At 34.0% G+C, this 12,158-nt stretch overlaps 1 long non-coding RNA gene across 1 annotated transcript in view; it reads left to right on the top strand.

The window, feature by feature from the left end:
- Nucleotides 1-4,660, top strand: part of LOC134809824 (uncharacterized) — a 140,891-nt gene extending 136,231 nt beyond the window's left edge. The window contains exon 3 of the long non-coding RNA XR_010156382.1: nucleotides 4,558-4,660. This is a non-coding gene — a long non-coding RNA (uncharacterized LOC134809824). The remainder of the gene's footprint in view (nucleotides 1-4,557) is intronic.
- The last annotated feature ends 7,498 nt before the right edge of the window (nucleotides 4,661-12,158 follow it).

The raw sequence follows: 12,158 nt of genomic DNA, 5'->3' as shown, positions 1-12,158 counted from the left end.
AAATCCGACTTGGAGTTAGACAGTTGAAGTAGTGTATAAATATTCCTTTTCACAAGTGAAGCAAGCATACATAATATTTTGCAATGTGTGCAGGATAGTAAAATACTAAATACTATATTTATAATTAAATTTTAGAATGTGATGGCACATAGTTTCATGATCATTTGATAGAATAATAAGACTACTGAAATGAGAAGGCAATTTCTCAGAGAAAATTGCATGAGACAAGATGACGCAGGACAAAGAGAAAAGAATTAACAAAATTGGGAAATCACAAGCGAAGTCCCAGAATGAAACTTTGGTAAAACCCAACCCAATTTTAATGATGTGTTATATTATCTAAGAAGCTATGTGGGCAGGGAGTTCACATTCAAATTTAGAATGATGTTCAAAGAGGAATGTTTATTAACTAGTTATTCAGTCAGCATGAGTGGATGTGTCCTCACTCACAAAAATTAGGCTTAGTGAGGCCTGTGTAAATAATACAAGGTGTATGTGTTTTAGATTAAAGGACATCTTAAGCCAAGATAGAGAACATACTTGTTCTTATTAAGAAACAAAAGTAATTATATTTGCATAGGGCTTTCTTCTGCATGTACAATCTCAGTAACCCTTTACTGCCCTAAAATTGGTTCTGATTTAATTTATCCACTTGGGGGCAGGACTAGTCACCCAAAGAGAGTTAAATGCAAGAATGAATAATTCACTCTAGTTTCTTCCTCATTGTGGTAACAAGCTCAAAATTATATCTAATTTAATGTAATGCTTATGACAGCTAAAGTTAAATTTTAGGTGCTAATTGGAGATGAATAATATCAACTTTTTAACCTTACAATAATTCTTTGTATACTCAGGGCCTTTCAGATTTTATTGAAGTCATTTTTGCTTTATGTTCAAATTGCTTAATTTTAACTCATTTCCACCTTTTGCAGATGATTCATATTCTAGGTCTTTAATAAATTTTGGTTGTGTCTTTTGAATTCTGAACTATAGTTACGGTAAAAATAAAATAATTTGTTAAAGCAGTTATATTTAATTCTGACAACTAATTCATGATCAAGCCGACCAAGGAAGAAATATCTTATGCTAAATGATGTGAAGAGCTATGTCATGCAAATATTCAAACCTGGAACAATTAGTCTCTTGTCTCATTGGCTTCTTAAAAGGTATGGTGAGGTTGTTAGATTATGTTCCCATGAAATCAGCTGGTTGCCAATAAGCAACTTTCTGAAGTTTCAGGTGATGATAAATTTTTGTTGTGGAGGGAAGTAAAACAATTTTTGAGCCTTAATAAATTGAAAGTAGAAGAATCTTCCAAATGATCTTTAAATAAGAAATTCAAAGCCTGCTGGTGGGTTTATTGTAAAGCATGAATATTTAAGATCAAATCAATATAAAAAGCAAGTATTAACCTGTAGCAATCACAGCACCAGCTTTCCTTCCTTCAGAGAAAGAGAGAAAAGGAATTTTAAATACTTGATGATATGTCAAGCATATTCTTTTAAAATTAATATTGCCACTGTTAGTAGTTGTGATGTTGAGTTTTAATTTTCAAGTTAAAAGAATTTTACTGACTTGGGCTCTTGCCTAGTACCTGTAAGATAAATACATCTATATCTAGCCATTTCTCTCTATATATGCAAATAGATAGATATATATGATGATAGATAATCTTTGTAACTATATCTGTCTATCATTTGCATACAGATATTACGACTGAAATTCAGATTTTTATACAGTTGAAGTTGCCTGTTTTTTTTTTTTTTTTTTTTTTTTTTGAGACAGTCTGACTCTTGTCACCCAGGCTGCAGTGCAGTGGAATGATCTCAGCTCACTGCAACCTCCACCTCCAGGTTCAAACAATTCTCATGCCTCAGCCTCCTGAGTAGCTGGGATTATAGGCATGTGCCATCACACCTGACTAATTTTTTTTTCTTTTTGCATTTTTAGTAGAGACAAGGTTTCTCCACATCGGCCAGGCTGGTCCCGAACTCCTGGCCGCAAGTGTTCCACCTGTCTCAGCCTCCCAATGTGCTGAGATCATAGGCATGAGCCACTCCACCTGACCCAAAAGTTCAGTCCTAATTTTAATGATTTGTTTTTGTCTAAGTGAAACAAACCTTTCTTCCATGACGATTCGGCCATATGGTTACAGAAAGGGTTGCATCTTCAATCATCCCCACAAAACTTGCTATATCTGTATGTCGATATATCTGCATGAATCACATTGTCTAGCCTAAATATTAAGGCTCATATATGCTTCTGGATAAGAGCAAAGACTCCTCTTTGTATGACATGCTCCTTCTTTACCTCGTTCTATGAAATAAGAATATTGTTTAATTAATTACCAGAAATATCATCATTGTAAATAATGTGAAGTAATTTATTAGCCTAGTAATACTGATTTTAATTAATTCAGTTCACAAAATCCTAACAATTCTAGAGCCTTGATAAGGTTTGGTTTCATATTGAATTGTAATCCCCATTGCTGGAGGTAGGGCCTGGTGGGAGGTGATTGGATAATGGGGGCGATTTCTCATGGTTTAACGCCACCCCCGCCTTAGTGCTGTGATAAAGATAGTGAGTTCTCATGAGAGCTAGTTGTTTGAAAGTGTGTGGTACCTCTGCCCTCTCTTCCTCCTGCTTGGGCTATGTGAAGTGCTCACTCACCCTTTGCTTCTCTTGTCATTGTAAGTTTCCTGAGGTCTCCCCAGAAGCCAAGCAGATGCTGCCATGCTTCCTGTACAGCCTACAGAATCATGAGCCAATTAAACCTGTTTTCTTTATAAATTACCCAGGCCCAGGCGTTTCTTTATAGCAATGCATGAATGGACTAATACAAGCATTCAATATGCTTCTGCTTTGAAAATAAAATGAAGTTCAAGTGGAGCTTTGTTAATAGAAATGCTTTGGACTTCACAGAGGTGAACAGCTGTGCATGCCTAGAAGCAGATTGGTGTTAATGTCCTTATAAGTTAAAAAGAAAAAAAGCCCAGAGGTACAAGCTGAATGCTTTTGTATATTGACTCTTAACTCTCACTTCGCAGAATGAAGACCTTAAATTGTGGATCTCTGCAGATCCACTGCATCAGTTCTTACTTGAATCAACCTTGATTCTCTTATAATAGCTGCAAAAGCTACAATATGCATTTGTTAAGAATTTGTTTTAGAATCTCGGTTAAATTTGTTTGCTTTATTCTTTTCTGTGAAAAGAATAAATTATCATCACATCCTTTTATCTTGCCTTCCTTTTCCTATAATTTCTTCTTATGTTTTTTTAAAAGGCAAGGAAGCATTAGGATAGTTATTAATTATGACTTTTCCCATGTTTCAAAAAAGGATACCTCTTTATATTAATCACTTCAAAAGAGATCTATGCATGCTCTATAGAGCTTTCAATCTGTCTCCAGAATCACATACTTAAGTCATAAATCCTACCGTCTTAATCTCTGAAGGAAGACAGAATGTATAGGTGTATTACTAAAATTCCTTTTATAGCTGACTTTCCTAGAAATAAATATGGCTGTCTACCCTAAACTTCAATTGCATGTTAATAAATGTATTCTCTGACTTATCCATTTTAATTTTACAATATACAGTTGACTCCTGAATAATGCGGGGGTTAGGGGAACTGACACCCTGCACAATAAAAAAAACTATATATGACTTTTGACTTCTCAAAAACTTAACTACTAATAATCTACTGTTCACTGGAAGCTTTACCAGTAACATGGACAGCCAATTAACATGTTTCATATGTTTCATGTATTATACACTGTATTCTTACAATAAAGTAAGCTAAAGAATAGAAAATGCTACTGAGAATATCAAAGGAAGAAAAAATATATTTACTGTTTATTAAGTGGATGTGAATCATCATTAAGGTTTCCATCATAATAGACTTACTGTTCACTAGGCTGAGGTGGATGAGGAAGAGGAGTAGTTGGTCTTGTTGTTTCAGGGGTGAAAGAGGTAGAAGAAAATTGGAGTATTAAGTGGACATAGCTTATACCTCAAGGCTCAATTATAGTTGTTTTTGTTGACTGAGAATCTTCCTGTACTTACTGTAGGTTTTATGCAGAAGTCATGGTAGACTTTTACTTGACACTCATTTTTACCAGGCACAACAACTTCAGCACTTCATGAATAAATGATGGATCAGTAAATGATCAACTTTACAATTTGATCTAGCACAATCAATTTATCTAGTACAAATTTAAAATTTGATCTAGTACATTTACAATTCATCTATTATAAAGATGAAGCTTCAGAATTATATAACATACAGATCTTGCTAATTCATTTCCCTTTTATTAGAGTAATTGGGAATTTAGATTATAATTGATTTCAAAGATCTGTATTCTCCAGAGTGATCATTTCACTTCCCAATATTTCACATAGGGCAGTCCTTTTGTTTTATTGTCATTTATACACGTAGACAATTGGAGGAATTTATGAAGGTTAATCAACATTACTGTTCATGTTAACATAATCCAAGATTCTTGGTTTCTTCAACTCTCACAGTAAGTATCACCATCTGGCTTTTTCATCAATTAGGTGCTCTCCTCAGACGTGTTACTGGAACAATAGAAAGGACTCTGATTATGGAAAATATGCTCTTACTCATTCTCTGTGAACTGAGCCTGTTCAACATTGGAAGGTAAGTAGATATCTATATTAATTGAATAATAATTTTATATCACTTATGAAAATCTGAACTTCCAAAGACATCCATTTATATACTTTCCCTAATCTGAGAGCATCATAACACATGCTAAAATCATAAATATTTTCTCTTTAATGTGACATGACGGAAATAATTGCAAAAATGCTTAAACTATTCACTGTCCTTTTAAATTATAACTTGACTGATTTTCTGAAAGACCCAGATGAAACAACTACATCAAGTTTAAAGGTATAATACTTTACTGATTAAGTAATGTAACAACAAGACATTGAGAAACGTAAGTATGAATTGAGAATTTATTATTTATTATGATTGATGCTAGAAAATGTGTTCTATGCTTTCAGGCATATAACTCAAACTTTAAATTGTTTACTTCTTGATATAGAATACTATTTATATCAATTTAATATTGTGAGTGTTCATTTTGTTGATTTTGATAAAAACTGTTTTCTAATGATGGCATTTAAAATATTCTGCTTATTTTACATCAATTACCTTAATTATTGGCTTAATTATTGAAAAATTATTTTTAAAAAATTTTAAAATGAAATTTTGGGCTAGAAATTACTTCTGTAAAATTCTATAGAAAGTTTTAATTTAGAAAATGACTTTGTGAGATGTGAAAATTATTATTTTGATTCTATAACCTCAAATTAATTATCGGCATGCTTTTTTTAAAGCATAAGTACTTTTCATTCAAAATGTTAAAACTTTAAATATCTGTTTTCCAGAGTATTGATACACTGAAAATACACTGGAAAGAAATAAGTAAAAATGATTTTATATAATTATATATTTGAGGAGACTTTAAAAATATATGTTACATAACACACTTATAATATGGCATTTTGTATCTAAATCACATTCACTTAACTGTTAGCTGACAGGCCAAAAGGTTATAGTTAAATTCATTACTTATACGGTGTGGGGTAGTACTTGGTCTCAGGTAAATAAAAATGAATGAAGCATGAACACTGGTCTCTAGGTTTTCACAGGCTGTAGTAGTAAGTGCATAGCTGAACTTTATATTATGTTTTTGGCTATTATCAAAGGCCTAATTAAGAAATGTTCAGATAAGACTATTTACATTTTTTTCTAGAAATCTTTCTTAAGAATTGTTACTAATTTTTTTACTTTATATTATTTATAGTACAAAATCTTGTTAGACTTTATCATCTAGAAAATTGCAATTTTCTAATTATATTGTTTGTTACCCCCTGTTTTATGCTTAGACCTATGTTTTGTTTCCATGTGTTCTGTGGCTTCAAGGGATTTTAAAAGTAATCCTGAGATTCAATTCGTAAATGAATTAGCTTGTTTTTCTAAATCAGTATATCATTGTATTTCTTTAATTTTCTTGTTCCAGTGTCTTAATTTGAGCTTTTGCCAGAAATCCTTTTGGGAAGCAAATAAATAAATATATAGCATGTGATAGTTCAGTTAGATACACACAGCTACCTTACTTTACTTCAGTGTCATACAATGGAAAAATCTGGCTAGAATCAAAAGCACTAACAAATTAGAAATTCTCAGAAAGCACAGAAAAAAAACTCATACATTCATATTTAGTAAGGACTTACAATGTTGCAGGTACAGATAAATATGGCATAATCTCTTATCTCTACTGGCTATTAGCCAAATAAGAGAGAAAGAAGAATTGTTTAAGAGGGAATATTATTGAGACAAGGTATCTATATAAGAATAGAGAGGAAAGGCCTCCCTGAGGAGTTGCTGCCTCTGCTGCACTGTGAATAATAATAGAAGTTAGCTTCATGAGGATGAATAGAAACAGTGTCTTAAGAAGTAAAAATAATATTTCCAAGGTAAGGAATCCTTGGGGAAAAAAAGTGGTAAATAAAGTGCTTCCGAATAATTAAACCAAAATTAGCATTTTTAGAAAGGACAGTGTCTGAAGAGATAAATTTAAATAAAGAATTATGTACGTATATAGAAGACCAAGCCAAATGTCACAGTACCAGAAAGTAGCATTTGAGAGGGGAAACCCTAACCCTCATATTGTACACCTGCATGCATTTCTTGACCCCCAAAACCTTTGTCTATGTAGCATCTTGCAAAAATGTAAATTATGGCATTACATTATGAGTTGCTCCTTACCGAAAATTTTCCTGTTCAAAGAGCTTTTCAGTAACTCACGTGATGCTCACTTAGTGGTAACAGAAGTTGTTATGAATAAAATCACAAATATCTGGATCTCTTATACTCTGAGACTTGCTGTTTCTATTTTACAATAATGATGCTATATTGAAAGCAACTTTAAAACCTCAGTGTCTTTCAACAACAAACCTTTATTTCTTGCTCATGATCTGTAGGTCAGTGGCAGTGTTTTTGCCAGACCATGTGGGACATGGGCTGTTCTCATGGTGAATCACAGGCATTTAAGAGTTCAAGGCGGCCGGGTGCAGTGGCTCACGCCTGTAATCTCAGCAGTTTTGAAGGCCGAGGGGGGAGGATTACGAGGTCAGGAGATCGAGACCATCCTGGCTAACACGGTGAAACCCCGTCTCCACTAAACATACAAAAAAAAATTAGCTGGGCGTGGTGGCGGGCGCCTGTAGTCCCAGCTACTCAGGAGGCTGAGGCAGGAGAATGGCGTGAACCCGGGAGGCGGAGCTTGCAGTGAGCTGAGATTGCGCCACTGCACTCTACCCTGGGCAACAGAGCGAGACTCCATCTCAAAAAAAAAAAAAAAAAAAAAAAAAAAAGAACAAAAAGAAAAAAAGGACTTCAAGGCAACCCCAAGCATATGTAAATTCTCTGTTTGAACATGAGATATATCACTTCCATGACATTCGTTTAGCCAAAGCAAGCTGTGCATCGAACATTGACAGGGATAGGAATTACATCCTTCCACAAAGCAAAACAATGGCAGTATAAATATTTGCTGAAACATAATAGGTTGTATCTAAATGACTTTGAATTTAAAAATCTGTAAATTCCAAGAAAACAATAACATGCAGCTAGAGGATACCGTATTGCATACAGGCTGTTCACATACAATGTAAAGTAAAAAGACAATTCAGAAGTATGTTGGAAAATGACAGATCAACTAAAATTCCTAGGTGTTGAAATGAACACCTAGATTCCAATTTCTGTTTCTTGGAAGAAGGTGCTTATAGATAAACCATAAAGAGAAAAATATTAAACTGTGGTGTATTAGACTGTCCAGAAACCACTCCAAAATAAATATGGAGAAACAGAGCACTGAGAGGAAATGGATAGAAACATGAGGAGATAGAAAGAAGCCACCGTATGTCCAAGCCGGGAAGACACCCTCACTGGAATTAGGGCTCCTTCATCTGCTTTGAAACTGATTTTGTACCTCATTGGGAGCCAAAGCCTTTCTAGTGAGTAGTAAAAGCAGATATTGCTCAAACACTCCTCTGAATCTTTAGAGGAAAGTGCTGGCTGATTGTTGAATAATAGAGGAATATACAGGTTTATATAAAAGTTTTCCAGAGAACCAGAATCAATAGAATGTATACAGATATATAAAAGGGAATTTATTATTGGAATTGGCTCATGCAATTATGGATGCTGTAAAGTCCTACAATGTGCTTTCTGCAAGCTGAGAATCAAGAAAGCTGGTGTTATAATTCTGTCTGAGTCTTAAGGCCTGAGAACCAGGGGAGTCAATAGTGTAACTCTTAGTCCCAGGCTGAAGGTCTAAGAACCAGGAACTCCAATGTTCAAGGGCAGGCGAAGATGAATGTGACAGCTCAAGAAAAGGGCAAATGTGCCCTTCCTCTGCCATTTTGTTCCATGTGGGCCCTCAGTGAAATAGACGACGCACACTCTCATTAGTGGGAGAAGATCTTCTTTCATAATCTCTTGATTTAAATGCTGATCTCTTTCAGAAACATCTTCAAAGACACACCCAGAAATAATGATTTAGCAGCTATCTGGGCATCCCTTAACCCTGTCAAGTCGACACATAAAATTAACCATCACAATGTTAGTCAATTCTAATTTGATAATTACAAATTTGTCCCTTATATTGATTAACTATCTCCACTTCACTAGTTAGAATAAACTAACATTTCTGCTGGAATGAGATATATATATATATATATATATATATATATACACACATACACACACATATACATATATGTACATATACATATTTGTATACAACTGTTTTCATTTTCCAGACATTTAAAAAACTACTTTGTTGAGGTATGAGTGACAAACAGAAAGCTGTACATATTCAATGTATATACCTGGATGAGTATATGGATAAGTGTGCAACTGAGAGATCATCATCACTACCACTCAAAGTCCAGATATATTTTTTAAATGGATACTATTTGTAGCCAAATATATCCATGTACCTTTAATAGTAATAACATTTGTGAATAATTAAGAATATTTTCTAAAGTATTTCCTAAAGAATCCAAAAAGAAAATTTGTCATTAGTTTTAATCAGCAATTCCATAGACAGCATTACAACACCATAATATATATTGATTGATGAACAAGTGTAGAGTTGTAAGTATCTTGCCAGCAATTACATAAATGAAGTTGTTTTACCCATGCTGAAATGTGTGAACAATTTGACTATAACTTTCATAATATATCTTTTGAATTACTAGTTAAGGGACCATAATAAGAGCTGTTATGTAGAATACTTGTTCTACTAAATTTCTAGGTGTTTATCCTTCTGTAAGGCATTTTAAGCCCCATAAACCTGTTTCTCTGTCTGTGAAATAGCCAAAATGTTAGCAATTGGCTCTGTAAGGTTCTTAGAAAAATTAACTGTGACAGCCTATGGCAAGTGCTTACCAAAAAGCTTAGCAAATAATTGTTTAAAATAATGTTGATGGTAAAAGTAAATAATATAGTTTGACTGTGTGTTCCCACCCAAATCTCATCTCCACCATGGTAAGATGTGCTTGCTTCCCTTTCACATTCCTCCATGATCATAAGTTTCCTGAGGTCTCATAGTCATGCTTCCTGTTAAGCCTGCAGACCTGTGAGTCAGTTAAAACTCTTTTCTTCATAAATGACCCAGTCTCAGGTAAAAAATGTACAGCAGTGTGAGAACAGACTAATACAGTAAACAAAAAATATCTTTTGAAAGCAGTTGATCTGCAAAGGTGACATAGGCATTTTAAAAAGGGTATTTCCTAAATGTCCTGCTGCAAATCTTTATGCACAGTCTCTACTTCTATAATTTCACAGCAGTCTATTGTTTCACCTGGATTTTTTTCTCTCATAACTTTCTATAATAAAATACTGTTTTATCAGTTTCTATACACTTGTCTTTTAGTATCTTCAACTATATTTGTAACATCATTTTTTAAATATTTATGGTGGGTATTTCTTTTTCTATCTGGCTTTATTGAAGTAGAATTGACCCCCAGAAAGTATATACTTAAGGTATACAACTTGATATTTTGATATACATTGTGAAATAATTACCACAATTGAGCTCTTTAAAATATCTATCATCTCACATCTTTATTATTTTTTCCTTTATTTTCATTTTTGTTGGTTTTTTAGTGAGAACATTTGAGATGTATACTCTTAGCAAATTTCAAGTATATAATGGTGTTGTTAACTATAGTCACATTGCTGTGCATTAGATCCCCAGAAATTATGCATCTTGCATAACTGAAACTTTGTAGCCCTTGGCCAACGTCTTCCCATTTCTCCCTCCTATAAAGACTCTGGCAACCACTATTCTACTCTCTGCTTATGTGAATTTAACTATTTTGGATTCCACATATAAATGAAATCATATAGTGTTTGTCTTTCTGTGTTTGGCTTATTTCACTTATTGTCACAAATGCCAGGATTTTGTAAATTTTTAAGGCTAAAAACTATCTTATTATGAAAAAAATATATATATACAGTCATTTGTCGCATAATGACATTTCTGCCAATGACAGTCTCCATATATGACAGTGGTCACGTAAGATTAAAATACCATATTTATACTGTATCCTTTCTATGTTTATATATGTTTAGGTACACAAATAGCATTGCGTTACAGTTGCTTACAATATTCATTACAGTAACATGTCAAACAGCTTTTTAGCCTAGAAGTAATAGGTTCAACCATGTAGCCTATGTACGTAGTAGGCTATACCATCTAGATTATTTAAGTATGCTCTATGGTGTTTGTACAACAAAATTTCCTAATGATGCATTTCTCAGAACGTATCCTTGTTGTTAAGCAACATGTGACTATCTTATTATTAGAATTAGTAGTTGGTGTAACCACTATCATCATCATCATTACTGGTTAATTTGGGTTTAAATTTTTAATTAATTTTGACTTTTTGTAGGAAATTTTAAATTTTGCAAAAATATTTCAGTGCATTAGTAAACGACTTTTTTTCTGAAAATATTTTTATTTTTATGTATGTTAATAATATATCATTTTCATCTCTAACTTATAATTTGGCCTACTCATCTTTTTAAAATTCTGTAAACTTTTTTTTTTAGTTTCCGACATAAAACACTTAAAGTTACAGTGACTGAGGGAGAGAGAAGTTACTTTCTTTTCAACATAGACTTTTGGTGGTGAGCACTCCACTATCGGCAATGGAGACTATATCATCACAAACGGCTAACTCCCTGTATGTAATGACACCATCATTCTCTACATTTGAGGCTAAAGGAATCCTTAAGCCCTAAACATAATATCCACTTTTCCAACAGCAAGATAAAGTTTTGAACCTTCTCGTTAAAGCCATTTCCTGAAAGTTATACATACCCTGCCTTATCTTACCGTCCAACCACAGCTGTTAGAGAGGTCAGGACATACAATCCCTGTTGAAGTGGCAAGGTAATGCACCCAGCTAAAAATAATTGCTCTATTATTAAAGAAGAATGGAGAGTGTAAACAACTAGATGATATAGGAGTTAAGAAGGAATTACTTAGGCAGACAGCAAGGGCATGGGAATACTTGGTAAGGCCTTTCTTTTTAATGAAAAATAGCTCCAAATCATTTTTTAGCAAAGAGCAGCCTGCAAGCTGGGAGCTTGCACGGGTGAATGCTGGCAGGAACCAAGGACTAGACGTTTTCAAGATGGCGGCTCCATCTTCCCTTCTCTTTGTTAGCCAAGTGTACAGTAAGAAGCAGACGAGATGGCACCAATCAACTGGAAAGTCCACTTGCATAATAAGATTAGGGCAGGACAACCAGCCTTCCCCAAGCACTATGTAGACTTCATGCCTGATGGAACCAATCTGTGAGCCCTGTGTAATCAGATACTGCCTTATCCAGCTTGCCTTTAAAATCTGCAGAGATTCACAGCCTCCCACTTTTTCAGAGGTTTCTCTCTCTTGCAAGGAGCTTCTCTCTTCTCTCATTTCTTCTATTAAACTTTCCACTCCTTAACCCACCCACATGTGTCTCTGTCCTGAATTCTTTCTCAACCATGAGAAAGAACCAGGGTATATACCCCAGACAGTGTAGCCACGTCATAGAAAGTAAACAAC

This window comes from Pan troglodytes, chromosome 3 (assembly GCF_028858775.2).
Source record: "Pan troglodytes isolate AG18354 chromosome 3, NHGRI_mPanTro3-v2.0_pri, whole genome shotgun sequence".
NCBI classification, from domain to species: domain Eukaryota; kingdom Metazoa; phylum Chordata; class Mammalia; order Primates; family Hominidae; genus Pan; species Pan troglodytes.
The sequence above is the reverse complement of the archived record's forward strand: the minus strand, read 5'-3'. Positions and strand labels throughout refer to the sequence as shown.